Source organism: Python bivittatus, unplaced genomic scaffold (genome assembly GCF_059951505.1).
Source record: "Python bivittatus isolate LINGU-HERP-01145 unplaced genomic scaffold, Pbiv_v1 ctg000700_np1212, whole genome shotgun sequence".
In the NCBI taxonomy this organism is placed as follows: Eukaryota; Metazoa; Chordata; class Lepidosauria; order Squamata; family Pythonidae; genus Python; species Python bivittatus.
This window is the reverse complement of record NW_028277098.1, coordinates 70,780,438-70,794,782: the sequence shown is the minus strand read 5'-3', so window position 1 is coordinate 70,794,782 and position 14,345 is coordinate 70,780,438. Positions and strand designations below refer to the sequence as shown.

Genomic DNA, 14,345 nt, shown 5'->3' with positions numbered 1-14,345 from the left:
TGGACCAAACAGGAACCAGCTCCCAAAGATGGGCAAAACAGAAACTTGTCTAGAAAAGGACCCAGTGAGGACTCAGCTTCTCAGATTGAACAACCAGAACCCAGCACAAAGAACCAATCAAGAATCAGCTCTCCAAAAATGACCAATCAGAAGCCAGCATCAATAAGGACCAATCAGGAATCAACACCATCAAAACCATCAGTCAGGATTGGGCACAAACAAAGAACCAATCAGAAACCAGCCCTCTCCAACTTGCACCAATAGGAAACCAGTTTGGCTAGAAACCAATCAGAAGTCAGGTCACTTGGCTATAAAGACAGGAGCCCAGTCAGTCCCTGCTCAATTCCTTGTGGAGCAAACTGCCTTGTCTCTGAAGATGTGCTAGGTATAGTTGCTGGTGAAATGTCAGGAAATTGTTGTCTAGACCATGGTCACTGAACCTTGAAGTTCAACATTGCTCTTCTAGAATCATCTCTTTTTTCCTTATGGACCTTATGAGTTCAAAGAGCCAGTGTGGTGCAGTGATTAATGTGTTGGACTAGAAGTAGGAAGATCCAGGTTCTAGACCTCCTTCAACCATGAAATCTCATTAGATGACCTTGGTACAGCCATTATCTCTCAGCCCAATCTTGCAGAGTTCTTAATGTGTAAATAAAATCTGCTTGCAGCTCAGTGCATTTTTGCAAGTGTGTCACCTGCCCAGAAAAAGGACAAAGAAAGCAGGTACATTAGGAAACATTCTGCTGGAGGAGGAACTAGAAGAGATGACAAATAGTATTCTGGAAAATTGGAGCTTAGCAACTAGTTATGTCCCTATGGCAGCCAGTTTGTGACTGGGCAAGCCTTCCCTTGCAGCCAGTTTGCAAGAATACCCACAGCAAGTTCTCAAAATACCAAATGTGTCTATCACTCTAAAAAACATTCAGGATCCCTAGCTAAAAAGTTCATTTTGAATTGATGTACAATGGAGAATGAAGTAACTAATTCCATACATTACCAGCAGATGGCACCACCATTTAGGTATGCTGAATTATTACAGTATCTAAAACAAAATTCCTGTAACATTTTGTTTATTGCAAAATTAATGCAACATCAGCAGATCTCAAAATGATGGTGGTATCATCATCTGTTAGAAAAAGTCTTGCTCATTTGGCAGTTCAGGACAGAAGATAACAGGCCTTCCTCTGAGGGCCGGTCTCATTACTATGTGCTACAAGTCTTATCATCTAGAGGTACCTCTAACTGACATTTCATACAAAATAAAAAGGAGAAACCAATTTGTTTACTCAAGCACTTCTAGTTCTGTTGCAGTATGCACTGGGACTTTTAGTTTAAGGTAGCTTACACAGAAGTCTTCCTTCATTTTATCACTACAATAACCACCCTGTGAATAGGTTAGGCCAACAGGGAGAATTACTGTAATTTTTGGACTACTTCCTAGTCCAACACCTTAAAGTCTTGATCTTAATTAATTTGGGCAGGATTGTAATTTGCTTTAAAACTGAAAACCAAATTTAATTAAAAGGTAACCTATTTTTCCCTGAGGCATACCAAAACTTTATTAGGGATAAGTGGGGGAAAATTGTTTTTAGGCAGCAAGGGATGAGGGGGAACTATGTAAGATTATTGTTCCCCTCCACCTACAATCAGGGGCAAAGGGAGAAAAAGATTAAAACACCTTTTATGTTTTTGTCTAGCCAGGTGAATACAAGGGTGTTTTTTAAGATGCTGCTGTGAAAAAGACACAGCATTCAATTTTTCCAATGATGCCACTACTTTTTAAAAATTTGAACTTGATGCTTTTTTATAGCTCTTAAATGAGTCAACAGAAGAGCTGAATATGATTGATCAACTTTTCAACATTTGGACTTTTTTTTTTTAATTTAAAAAGACTTATATGGCCACTCATCTTATCTACAATAATCCTGGGCGGTTCACAAGGACACAATAACTATAAAACTATAAAATAACTATAAAACCAGCATTGAAACAATTCCTGGTGCCTCAAAACAAAATTTCCCACACATGAACATTTACCTTAGCCCAACACTTGCAGGAACAGCCAGCCCTTCAAGGTTTTCTGGAAGGCAAGGAAGGTGGGGACCTGCTGGACCTTGGGGTGTGTGTGTTCCAGTGGGCAGGAGCAGCTATGGAGGTGTGCTTCCAAGCTTCTGCTGGAAGACAGTATTTAACCTGGAGTATACCCACCCTGTGTGATCTATGGAACAGGCAGATATCCACAGGAAGAGGTGGTCTGCAAATAACCTGGCCCTGTGCCATGCAGGGCTTTAAAGGTGATAACCAGCACCTTGAATTGCACCTGGAAAGACACTAGGAGCCAGTTTAGCTCACATAGCAGCAGTGTAACATGGATGAACTGTGTGCTCTTCAAAGTTGGGCCAGTTATAGTCTTCATTTTATTATATCTGGGTGAAGAAGCTCTTTAAGTTCTGTGCTAATTTCCCCTTCTATTATTGTGTGTCTTGTTTAGTAAGCAAAGGTTTCTAGTCTCAGAGTGGATTGTTCTGAGGCCTAGGCTGAGAGAAAGTTTGCTGTTACTTGATCCTACGCAGTTTTTACTTCATCTGGGCACTTTGCCACAAACCACAGTAGATCAGCTTTTGCCTACTGGGCGGAAGTTTACCAGTAACTAAGTTCACAGAGTTTTTTTGTACCTCATAGAAAAAATGCTTCTACCTCATCCAGCAGGAATGCCAGTATAACATGTGCCAGTAGTTACTCTGGTTTACAGGGCAGATTATTATTCTCTTCTGTTTGCACTGCATTCCCAACTAATGCTACTAGAAAATTTACTACTATTCATACTTTCATGCCATCCATGCTGGCTGAGAATTCTAGAAGTTGTAATTCCGAGAAGTGAGACATGAGAAAACAAAATGGTGGTACAAGTAAATTTGGAAAGAATGTGAATTTATTTCAATTACATGTACTTAAGGCATGGTGATCAAGGCCACCTTAAGATGTGTGGGCTTCAACTCCCAGAATTCCCCAGCCAGCATTAAAGTTGCGAAGTTTGAAAAACACTGCTTTATAGTAACCCTGCAAGACACACAAAACAGCAAGGAAGACTAGGGAGAAGCATGCACAAGTTCCATCCTCATGGCAGACCTTTTCCATGACTTGGAGTAGGGGCTTCTGCTTGTCCTGCAGACCTAGAACATGATAGAGGATCATGGAAGATTGGTTTTCTAAGCTGTGCAGAAAATCTTCCTGAGAAGAACAGCTAGGATACTTTCTGGCACATGACAGATGTCAGAAAGAGTGGTAGAGGGGGTGAAGCCCAGCTGTGTTGCCAGAGTTAAAGGAACCCCAGGCAAGATGCCCTTTGGGGGACCCCCCACATTGCTGGAGTCCACTCTATTATTTTTGCCACACATGCCCCTCCTGCCCCCAGCAGTTTCCTCATCCTGGAGGTTCTCCCCCACCCCTCGCATGCTTTTTCAACTCCCTCTATTTTTCTCTTCCCTACTATTATTGCACAATGGATCTGGTATCTTTTTCTTTCCAGTTTCCTTTTAATATTTAAAATAATTTGGATCGTTGTTTCAGTTATGCCCAGCAGCTCATTCCCTCCAGAGAAATTATGATTAGAAGGACTTTGAACTGTTTTCGGCATGACTAATGCAAAGAAAGGCAAACCTTTTGGGCCCATAGATTGGCCAAGCACAAAGAAGCTATTATCAGAAGGCAATTGGTTATTCCTCCCCACTGTCCCATCTAGTACCCCAGCATTCCCTTTACTATCCCATCATATTTTTTGCTTACTTTTTGATGCGGATCAATGGAGGTGTCCCTGAACACATTCATGCCCACAGGAACAGTTGTCTATTGCTGGCCTACTAGTGTGTGGTATGAAACCATTATTTTGTATATCATATTCATTATAGAAATGCTACATTTCTTGTGCACGTATGTTTCACTGATGTCAACCTAACAGCTATTTATTTATTTTTTTTGCTGGATTGCTGTTAGTTATACTGTTATCTCCTAGGCATCTTTCAGAATACAAGGTGCAAGATACAAGAGTTTTTCTCTAATCATAAATTGGATGTTCGGAGAAGACTAACATCTAATGCAAGTTATATATTGAATGCCACTTAAGAATAAATAATGAGAAGAAAGATTGGAGAATTATTTGACATGACAGTATATGTATCTGAAAGTTAAATAGAAATCCCCTGATTTGTACACCTTGAGGCATTAGCAGCAGGATGCCAATACCTTTAAAGATGAAATGTTCTGTATTTCTGAAACTTCATTGGTAATCTTTGGCCCATATCTGCAAGTAAGAAGATTGGGTACTTTCCTGTTCTTGCTAGTGTATTATGTAAAATGTATATGTTGCTATAGAATCCTAACTATTCCCCAAAGGACAAGGTGTGGACCAGCAGATTCTCTGCTTGTACAATCTATTAGCCAGGAAGTGGTGAAATGATGCTCCTCAACATTCCAATGTACCATGAATATGCTTCTTCTTGCTTGTATTTCACTTGGATAGTTTTAGGTCAGGGTGGTTCATCATCAATACAAATATACTGATGATAAAGAAAATGTGTGTGTCAGTGATGGAGGAGGAAGGACTTAAAGGAGAGGGAGCCACTATGAAGAGATACAGTTATACAAAAGGAAAAGCAGTGGAAGGGGACACAGGAGGGACATCTGTAGGAAGGTCCAGTCATTTTTCATGAAGCAAATATCATTAATTAATTTATTTAAGCAATTTTTAGGTCAGATTTCATTAAAACTACTAGGATAGCATCCAGCTGGTAGTAAATAAACTGATAATTAAAACAAGATGATGAAAAAAATCAAGAATGCAGTCTAAACAAAAAAGGAGCAGAAGGGAGTATATTATTAATATTAAACTAATTCTGGCAATATACTGGAATACCTCCATCCATTCAAGTGTCTGTCCCTGGAAGGACATCCCCTGTGGAGGAGATTCCACCCATGGGGTTCCATGATTTAAAGAGCCTCCTCAGCTACCTTATTTCAGATGGTATTGGAGGCTGAAGAAGGGCCTCAGTCCTTGGATGAGGAACACAGAGCAGAGACAAGTGAACCTGGGAAAAACAGTCATCTGAATGGAGCACTGTTCCTGAGAAGCTACATGATGGATGGTGTCTGTCTTCAAAACTTGCAGCTAGGACAACCTTCCACAAGCTGGCATCCTTGAGATGTATTGGAATTGAAACCCCAAGAATTCCTAGCCAGTACAGGAAAGGGTGAGAAATGTTGTCTTAAAACATAGTCATGTTCTGTGACATATTTTGTAGTATCCAGTCTATTTATGAATGTTCTTTCATTGATTGCAATAGAGCTGTAAAAGGTAGGGACTCTCTGGGGGAAAGCAAAACTAAGGTATCTTAAGGAGCACTGGTTCCTGTATGTCCCTATTGGGCCTTAAGGTCTGCAATGCTTGGTATCTTTTTGTTTTTGCTCCAAAGGAATCAGTAACAGACTGTACTGCTTTGGGAATGAACAAATCACAAAAAAGGGAGGTTATATCAGGGTTCCTCAACCTTGGCAACTTTAAGACAGGTAGACTTCAGCTCGTCTTCAACCCAAGGCTGGTTGGGGAATTCTGGGAGTTGGAGTCCACCCGTCTTAAAGTTGCCAAGGTTGAGGAATCCTGGGTTATATGACCTCCAGTTTTGCTTAGGTCAGAAGTACAACTTGTGTAAACACATACACACACACACAGTTGTTTTACATTGCTTATTGCCAGGCTAAAGTACCAGAAACAGAACAGAGAGAAAGTTAAATATTACCTATGCTCTGCCCCCCAGGGAGCTAGTGAGTGCCCTTCTTGAAACAGGTAAGTGATTTGCTAATTAAACCTTTCCATGCAAACAAACAACATAGTACTTAGATTGCATGGTTAAAAGGTTTGAGGACAGAGCGTGGTTTCACTTATTTACCCAAAACAAATAAATAAAATCACTTCAATGACATAACTTTGGTAGAATTACATATATTAAAAGCATTGCAGGGGGACAAAAATTCATTTAAACTAACCAGCTTTTACTGCACTTCCACCTCATATCTTCCACTACTGTAGTCCCATAAGTGCATGTCAGATGAGTCAGAAGCTTCGTAATATAAGAACCAGATTTCAGTATAGAATTTGTGAATAGTCTAGAGATTATGTAGTTAACATTATGCTTTTAAGAACCTGATAGATTTGACACGCTCCTTCAGATCACATTTTATATGCTGTGGAAACGAATCTCCAAAGTAAAAATTAAATTTTGGCAGACCACAACCAAGTACAGGGAAAGCTAATCTAAAAACTTTCATCTAGGTATGCTGCACATCAAAAACCATTGCGGTTTACTCTTTTACTTTCTTATTTCCTTCCTTGTCCCCATTCTTTCATTTGCTTTATTTTTGTTTCTAAAGCCTTTTGCCTTGGCAGGTTAAGAATAGATATCTGACTTCTAGTCAACTGAGAGAGCACTGGTATTGCTCTCACATAACCTTATCACATCAGAATAAGTATGGAGGGTTAATTAATCAGATGCAAATATAATTAGCCATTCTGAATTATTGTGGCTTGGCAAATAGAGCCAAAGAGGTTTGTTTCTTAGCCTGGCTTTTTTGTGTATCGTAATCTACCACATTCTGTATTGTTTTGTGCATTTGTTTTCATCCTTCAAGAAACACAGAAACCCTAAAATCCTTCATTCTCCCTAAATCCGTTCCAGAGCTCTGTGTTCCCACACTAACAACTACATTTGTTAGTAGCTGGGATCAGAGGCATCTGCAGGGGAGGAGTGATTTGAAAAAAGTCAAAATAGTGGTCACAACTGCATGATTAAGCCATCATCTTGATCTTTTCCACCATTCCTGCAGGTGCCTACGGTTGGGCTGTTTAATTTTCAGCTCAACTGTAGTGTATCTGGTTTTTCCATTTTCCATGGTGAAGGCCAACAGAAATTGTGGAGTGGTTTCTCTCCCCATTGGCAGGAGCTTCTCCTTTACTCTACTTCCCACTGTTCAGTTGATAAAGCATTCTGTTCATTGTTGCTTTAAGTGTGAAGTTCCCGACAACATTGTAGGTCTCTCTCCAAAACCATCCTTCAGGGGTTTTGGTTTGCTTGTTTGCATATCATGCCACTGATTTTGTTTTAAAATGCAGCTGGGATTGATCTGGGCATTTCTGCCACTGCCTATTGTTGCAAAAATTTTGACAGGCAGAATAACAGAAGCAAAGGGAACTGGGGCTGAAACTGGCAAGAATTCCATTTTCTCTTTTCTTCAGCAGGAAAGCAGCTGGCATGAAAAACAGGAGGTTGGTAGGGGTGGTTTTGGACAACTGCAACATGGATTGGATGGGAGGTGAGGTACTAACAGCAAGGGTTGGATTTGTTCCAGAACTCTTCTTCATCCTCCCCACAAGCAACCTTCAGGGTCATGAGGATGGTGCTGTCTGAAGGCACAGTTTGCTACCTTAGAATAAACTCCCCACTCCTCTACTCAAGCCACTGCAGAAATAGACAATCCTGATTTACAGCTATTGGGAAAAGTGCTTGGCTGCATATTTCACCTTCCTTTTACCGTTCCATTTTTAAAAAAAATGCAACAGAGCAATGGCAGCTTCACAGCTGTCCTTTTATAACAACTATTCAGCTGGTTGGGGTGGGAGCAACAGCTAAACCAGTGTATAGTCTGTGTTCTGGAAATGAGCCTGGGGCAGGGCTCTGATTGAACTGCATTTTCTGAACTCTCATATTGATCAGCTGGGAGAAAAGCCCAGATTGGCTCCTCGTATTGCTTAACCTGTTCTCTGCATTCTGAGGTCTGCAGCAGTAAAGAGAGAGGCCTGGCCAATTTCCAACTGGTTTGGGAAGGGAAAACACTTGGTCGTGTGGAAGTGTCCCTTTGAGATAATGCTGGGCAAATGCGATAGAAGTAGGTAGCAGCTATCAAAACTATCCATTGTTTTATGAAATATCTTTTGCAATTAGCATTTTTGTGCTCAGTTTTATTAAAACATTAGGTTTGTTTCAACCTCAGCTGTGCTAGGAACCTCCAAGTTATGTTGGTTTTCAAATGGCACTTTGGCTGAGGATTTGGGGAGCTAAAATCCAACATGTTTAGAGAGCAGTAAGCGGAGAAGTACGTTGAGCTATGCTAAGAAATAATTCTAGTGTGGAAGCCTTCTTATGTACTTTTCAACTGATGTCACCAGGACTAATTTCATCAGGATTGATGACCATTTTTTCATCAGCAAATTTGTAAGTATATCTTTTCACTCTGGATACAAAATCTTCAGCTCAGGAATCTTAAATAGGACTTTAAACTAGATTCAAAATTTTGACTTCTAATATTTCAAAGACTGGAAAACAGTCATTATGTTTTTATTCATCAGCATAAAATGTGAGTTCAAAGCTGTCATCATAATATGCATCATAGGTTTGTTATGCTGCTGCACTAGAAGCACCATAACTCCAGTTGCATCTACTGTAAAGGGGAAAAAAAGGCACTATAGAGCATAATACCCCATCTCTCAAACTAGGCCATAAACTGTCCACCACTAGCACAAAAAAATTATACCAGTATCATAGAGGAAGAGATTGCTGAACTCACATTTTTCAAAAGGTTTCAGGCTGTCTCAGAAGGTCTTAAAAAAGACAAGTTTTTAACATATTACAATTGCTACTAGATGAGGCACTTGTAATCTGCCTCATATGTAACCTGCATCTACATAATCATCCTTTCTTCTCTCCCCACCTCATCCCCTTTTCAAATCCTTCATCAGTTTAATCACACAACATATCTGATGAAGTGAGCTACAGCTAAAGAGAATGTATGCCTTTTAATAAAATGTTAGTTGGAAAACGTGCTACTAGACTTCTGACTGTTGGACACCACTATCACGCTGACCGAAGATTAAAATAATTGCTCATTGGGAAATACTGTATGCAGATGGTTTCTTGGAAGCTGAAACTGGAAGTTAAAGCTCTCTTGTTGGCTCAGACATTAGAAATATATGGCCTTTGCAATATAACAATAATGTGATATTACAATATAACATGATCACATTACCATTTATGGTAATGAAATCAAGATGAAAGGCAGATGTCAGAATGCAATGCTAAGACAAAGATGATAGGGAAGAATTTTCTGTCTTCCAGGCAAATGAAAGCAGGGAAGGAATTTTCTGACCAGACTGGCAGCTAGAGATCAATCTAAGGACCCAGAGCCAAGGAAATAAAACACCAGTAGGTGCAGCAGACAGTTGTGTCACTTCTTTCTTCCTTCCATCCTTCCAAGAATGGTTCATAGTTAAGGGGCAGTAAGTGGTAACTAGTTATGTCTCCCATGATAGTCATTTTAGAAATGGTTAAGCTTTCCCAATAGACTTTTTGTGAAAATTCATACACCATGTTACCAAAATTGCAAATGTGCCAATCAGTAAAAATGCTAGGGATCTCTGCACCACTGTAGAATTTAGATTGCTACATGAAATTGATTGGATATCTTTTGTAACCTTATCTTGAATCAAATAGTTGATTCTATGTAGTCTGCTACTATACTGTTAAGTGTTCTCTGTGGCTTCTATCAGAGCCCATTGTCTGATCATTTAGCAACAGAATGGGCAACATATAGCCAATTATATATCATGGAATTCCCACCAGTGGCCATTGGTGAAGGAAGGTAGGAGTTGTAATTCAACATTAGGTGTGCCACATTTTGTCCATCCTTGATTCAACAAGAAATACTGGAGGAAGAATCTGGATATTCTGCATGTTCTTTACTACCGGTCTTACTCTTATTTTGGGCTTCTTGAGAGTAGAGTTGAGCATAGATAATGAAGCCTTACCCTAATTAACCCTAACTGTGAATGATTCATTATGTTATCTGTGAGAAAAATATACCTTGTGTAAAACAACATGTTATTAATATAATTTAATAACAACTGCAAATTGTGCAAATAATGTTGCATCTCATTTGATATATTCAACACTAATTCACTTAATCCACCAATGCATTGGGCTAGTGAAATGCAGATTTTGGTAGGGATTAAGTCAATGTATGGAATATTTTAATATATTCTTAATGGATAATGAGACAAAGGCCACGGTGCCAACTCACTTAGGTGACTTTTCTTATTTGTTTACATTTTGGATTATTTATTTAAAATAATTATAGTACTTAGCACTTTATGGTTCTTACTAACTATGATGGAAATGGGCTTTTCAGGTGGGCCTAAATGATATCTCCACCCCAAGAGCAGTTCTTCCTTAATTGGTTTGATGGTCTCTATGAAGAGGGAGGAGGATCCATCAGACCAGCTGGTAAAATAACAAGGAATGGAGATGGTTGTTTCTCACTGTCTATGTCTAGTCTGAATTAGTGTTATTATAGCGAATCCCTGAAGCATAAAGCTTTTTGTCCTTAGAACCTATACCAGGGTTCCTCAACCTCAGCAACTTTAAGATGGGTAGACTTCAACTCCCAGAATTCCCCAGCCAGTGTATGAATTCCCCAGCCAGTCCATCCATCTTAAAGTTGTTAAGGTTGAGGAACCTTGGTCTATACTGTCTGTAGGTGTTCCTATTTGTCCATATAATGGTCTAATCCCTTTGAAAGATCTACCAAAATCTCAGCATCAGCTATATCCTGTGGCAATGACTTTCAACCGTCTTAGATCAAGGGCTTAATTCAAGGATCTGTTGCTTCAGTCCTACTAATGGTGGGCACAAGATGGCACAGGGTTTTTACTATTCTGTTCTAGGGAGGGGAGGGGAAGGGAGCAACATTCTAAAGGGTTTTTACAAAGGCACTGATTTTTCTGCGGTCATGAAAAATTGCTAAAGAAAAGCCAGTTACAGAGAAAAGCTGGTTAAAAATGGAGGAGAAGGGCTTTTGACTGATTTATTATTTCCCAGGTTAATTGCAGGCAGGAACCTTTCATTAAAGTAATGCTATGTTAACTGTCTGCATTCAACTGTCAACAACAAGAGCAATCCCCCTCCTTTTCTGCCCGCGGGATGGGAGATTGCTTGCAAACCAACCAGTCACTCAGGTTTATTGGATAAGAAAATTAAATGCAGGAAAGAAAAATAAGGGAGGCAACAGCAAGGAATATATTGCGAAAGGGAAATCTGGCTGGTTCACAGGAGTTCCTGAGCCATTTCATCACCAACAGGGAAGATTTTGCTGGGTGCTCATGCTGGACAATCAACACATACAGTATAATTGCTGAAAAGAACATCTCAGCAAGCCAGCTTTCTAGGAGATGAATTCACCTATTGCTTTGACTATCAGGATAAATGAGAATAGATCTTGATTAAGTCTAGCTGGGCCTCCTGATTCCTTAGGATTTTAAGCAAATTGTGCTTTTTGTTTATTTTAAGCAATAAAGAGTTCTCAGAGTCCTCTCCAATCACAACAGCGGAAAAACAGTAGCACAGTTTCCTGTCATTTTAAGCACAAAAACTATGAAACAAACCCTAAATGAGACTTAACACACTTTAAAAACAAAGAAATACAGTATCTATCCTTTCCTTCCATCAACAAACTGGGGGTGCAGGTGGGGGTGCAGGTGGGGATGGGGCAGAAAATCCTGATCCCAACCAAGATGTATGACAAGCCCTATTCAGTACCCACTTTGCTGTTATGAAGCCTGTTGTGGCCTGGTTGGCTAAATGCAAACAAATGAATGCCAAGGAATTATTTAATCAACAATGGGAAGAAAAAAAGTATAACTTGCATTTTGCTGAGGAGGAATACTAGAAATAGGCTTTCCTTACTCTTGTTCTCTTCCTCTCCTCTATTTTTGCTAATTTACGGATATTTTGATAGAACCATTTTATGCATGCACAATGTAGCACACATTTATACATACATGTACAGGAAATAGTGCTAGACACTTGTATTCTAAGTATTAAATCTGGATTGCCTAGCCTTGGTGATATTCCTCCAGATCGGATTTGGTTAGCTGAGTGGGGAAAAAAATTGGTGAGTTTCTTAGGGTTTGTCGACAACAGCTTTTCAAATCACAGGTTGCCCACACATAGTCACTTTTCTTTGTGCATCTGTTGAGGGAATAAGCCTTCAGCAGGAAGTCAGACTTGTCTGGGGATTAAATTTGGGAACGAAATTCAGACTGATGGATAGATTATTGTATTTTTAGGACTATGGGCATGAGCATAAACAGAAGACCCTAATAATACAATCTGTGATGAAATAAACATAAATAATGGACTAGAAGTGATTCCACTTGCTGCCTGAAATCCAAATATAATTGAATTGCTACAGGATATGTTGGGGAATTGTAATGTGAAGTCACTGATTAGGATTTATTCATTGTCCTGTAGAATTTAAATAATTAGATTGCTGCCATGGTTGGCTTGAAATGTTGACAACATGTGCATCATGAAATCATTGTACGAAGATGTGACTTAGTACTTGTGTCATGATGCCTAAAACAAATATCTAAATCACATCATTAGCATAATGATATAAAGAGATCATGAAGTGTGTGTCATCATTTGCCACCCCTTCCTCCTCCCTGCAGATGCCATGAAGGGAATGCAAATCAGAGCTCCGTACCACTTGTGTCATCTTACAGCACTATCTGTTTTTGGCAGCTGAGCCTATTTAGTTCTGTTTCAACTGCAGTATTTTGGTAATCACGTTCAATGTGAGTTTCCATGTGACTGGGCCATCTTCTCATTTGAATGTCGGCTTGCCTCAACAATTCTGTCTCCTAGGATAATACCAACAAGCCATCTTTTCAGGGCAATAAAGAAATGTTGGTGTGACTGTTTAGCAGCTCCTCCTCACCATTTTGTGAATAACCAGATATATATTAAAAAAAAAAGGGGGGGAGGGATGGCAGGGAATTTCCATAATTCTGGGATGTACCCTTTTAATGATTAACTGGCAGAAACACTGCTTAGCATTTTCAGCATTTTGATTCTAGTTTCAATCTGATGTATAGAATGGGAAGTAGAAACAGATTCAATATAAATGTTCTTCAATCACTTCTGGTAGCACTGATTGAAGACTTGCAGGTGTTGAAGAAAGATTCACTAGATAACTGACTGTGACAGTTTGCTTGTTTTTTCATTGCTTGATGTTTGAATTGTATAGAAAATATTTAGGAGTAATTTCCACCTTCTCTAATGAGAAGGTGTCTGAAAAGCCCATTTCCATCACAGTCAGTAAGAACCATAAAGTGCTAACTGTCCCCTACTGTATCACGGGGACAATACCTTCTGGCAGTAAGACTCACACTAGTTAAGGAAAAAAGGGGGGTATTTAAAAAGCAACATCTTGTGTCTTCTGCCATCTGTTTTGTGGCTACAGTTTCTGGTGATGTGTAAGTGGTTATCGTTTATACTGGTGATAAATATCTTATTACATTCCCTGCTCTGACCCTTAAAAGCTGTCAAGCAATCACAATCTGAATGTATCCTGCCTGTATTTTGTCAGGCACCAGTGAAAGCTTGGAGATACTGTAGACGTGCTTCAGATATAACTGCAAAGTTTAGATGGCTGGCATCGATGCCCTCGCTGGCCTTCCCTCCTTGAGGGAATCTGCACTTTTCTCAGTGCTTATTCTCTTGGACTATTCCTCTGGTTGCCATCTTTGGAAATGCCTAAAAGGAGGAGGCCAGGTGAAACAGTGACATATAAGAAGAGGTACAGTCTCTTCTCCCATCCAAGAATAGGTTACAGAGAGTCCTGGTTCCAATCCCAACCTTAGGACTGGGAAGGACTCCTGTCTGAAAGCAGAAGTGCTGCTGTCAATCCTTACTAGGCTAGACAGGATCAACCATCTGATTTATTGGAAGGATTTATTGGAAGGAGCCCAGCCTCTAATCTGCAGTAGCCTTTCAAAAATAGAAGTCATTTTCTGATGCCAGGTGATGGGGAAACAGGCATTCTCCCAAATCACAAATGTAGCAGCAGTGGCTCATCCTCATCACCGCCATCCATTTGTCAGCAACAGAGGAAGGGGCTTCAGGAATCAACCTCCCCGAAATTGACACGAAATTGACTTCCTTGCACGTGGCTTTCTGTGATTAAATGGGGCAGGGTTAACTTGCCAAAGGAGGGTTTTGTTTCTTTCTTCTTCCTCTCCCGCGCTCTCCCGCGCTCACCCCTTCTGCCTGCACAGCCGTGGAGAAACCCGAGGCAGGAAAAACAGGTTCTAAGCAGGGAGTTGCCCCCGAAAATCCAGGGCGCCTTGGCCCGAAAGCTGAGCTGAATTCAAACCCGTCCCTAGCCCGGGCACCAGAGAATGGCTGCCTTTGTGCGCAGGCTGGGTCACGTCCCACCCTCGCAGGGTGCCTTTTGCAAGGTGC

The 14,345-nt window shown here is 40.2% G+C and overlaps 1 protein-coding gene across 1 annotated transcript in view; it reads left to right on the top strand.

Annotated features, from left to right (window-relative positions):
* TNNT2 (troponin T2, cardiac type) overlaps positions 1–14,345 on the top strand; it is a 142,458-nt gene that overhangs the window by 61,599 nt on the left and 66,514 nt on the right. The gene's annotated exons all lie outside the window — the stretch shown is intronic.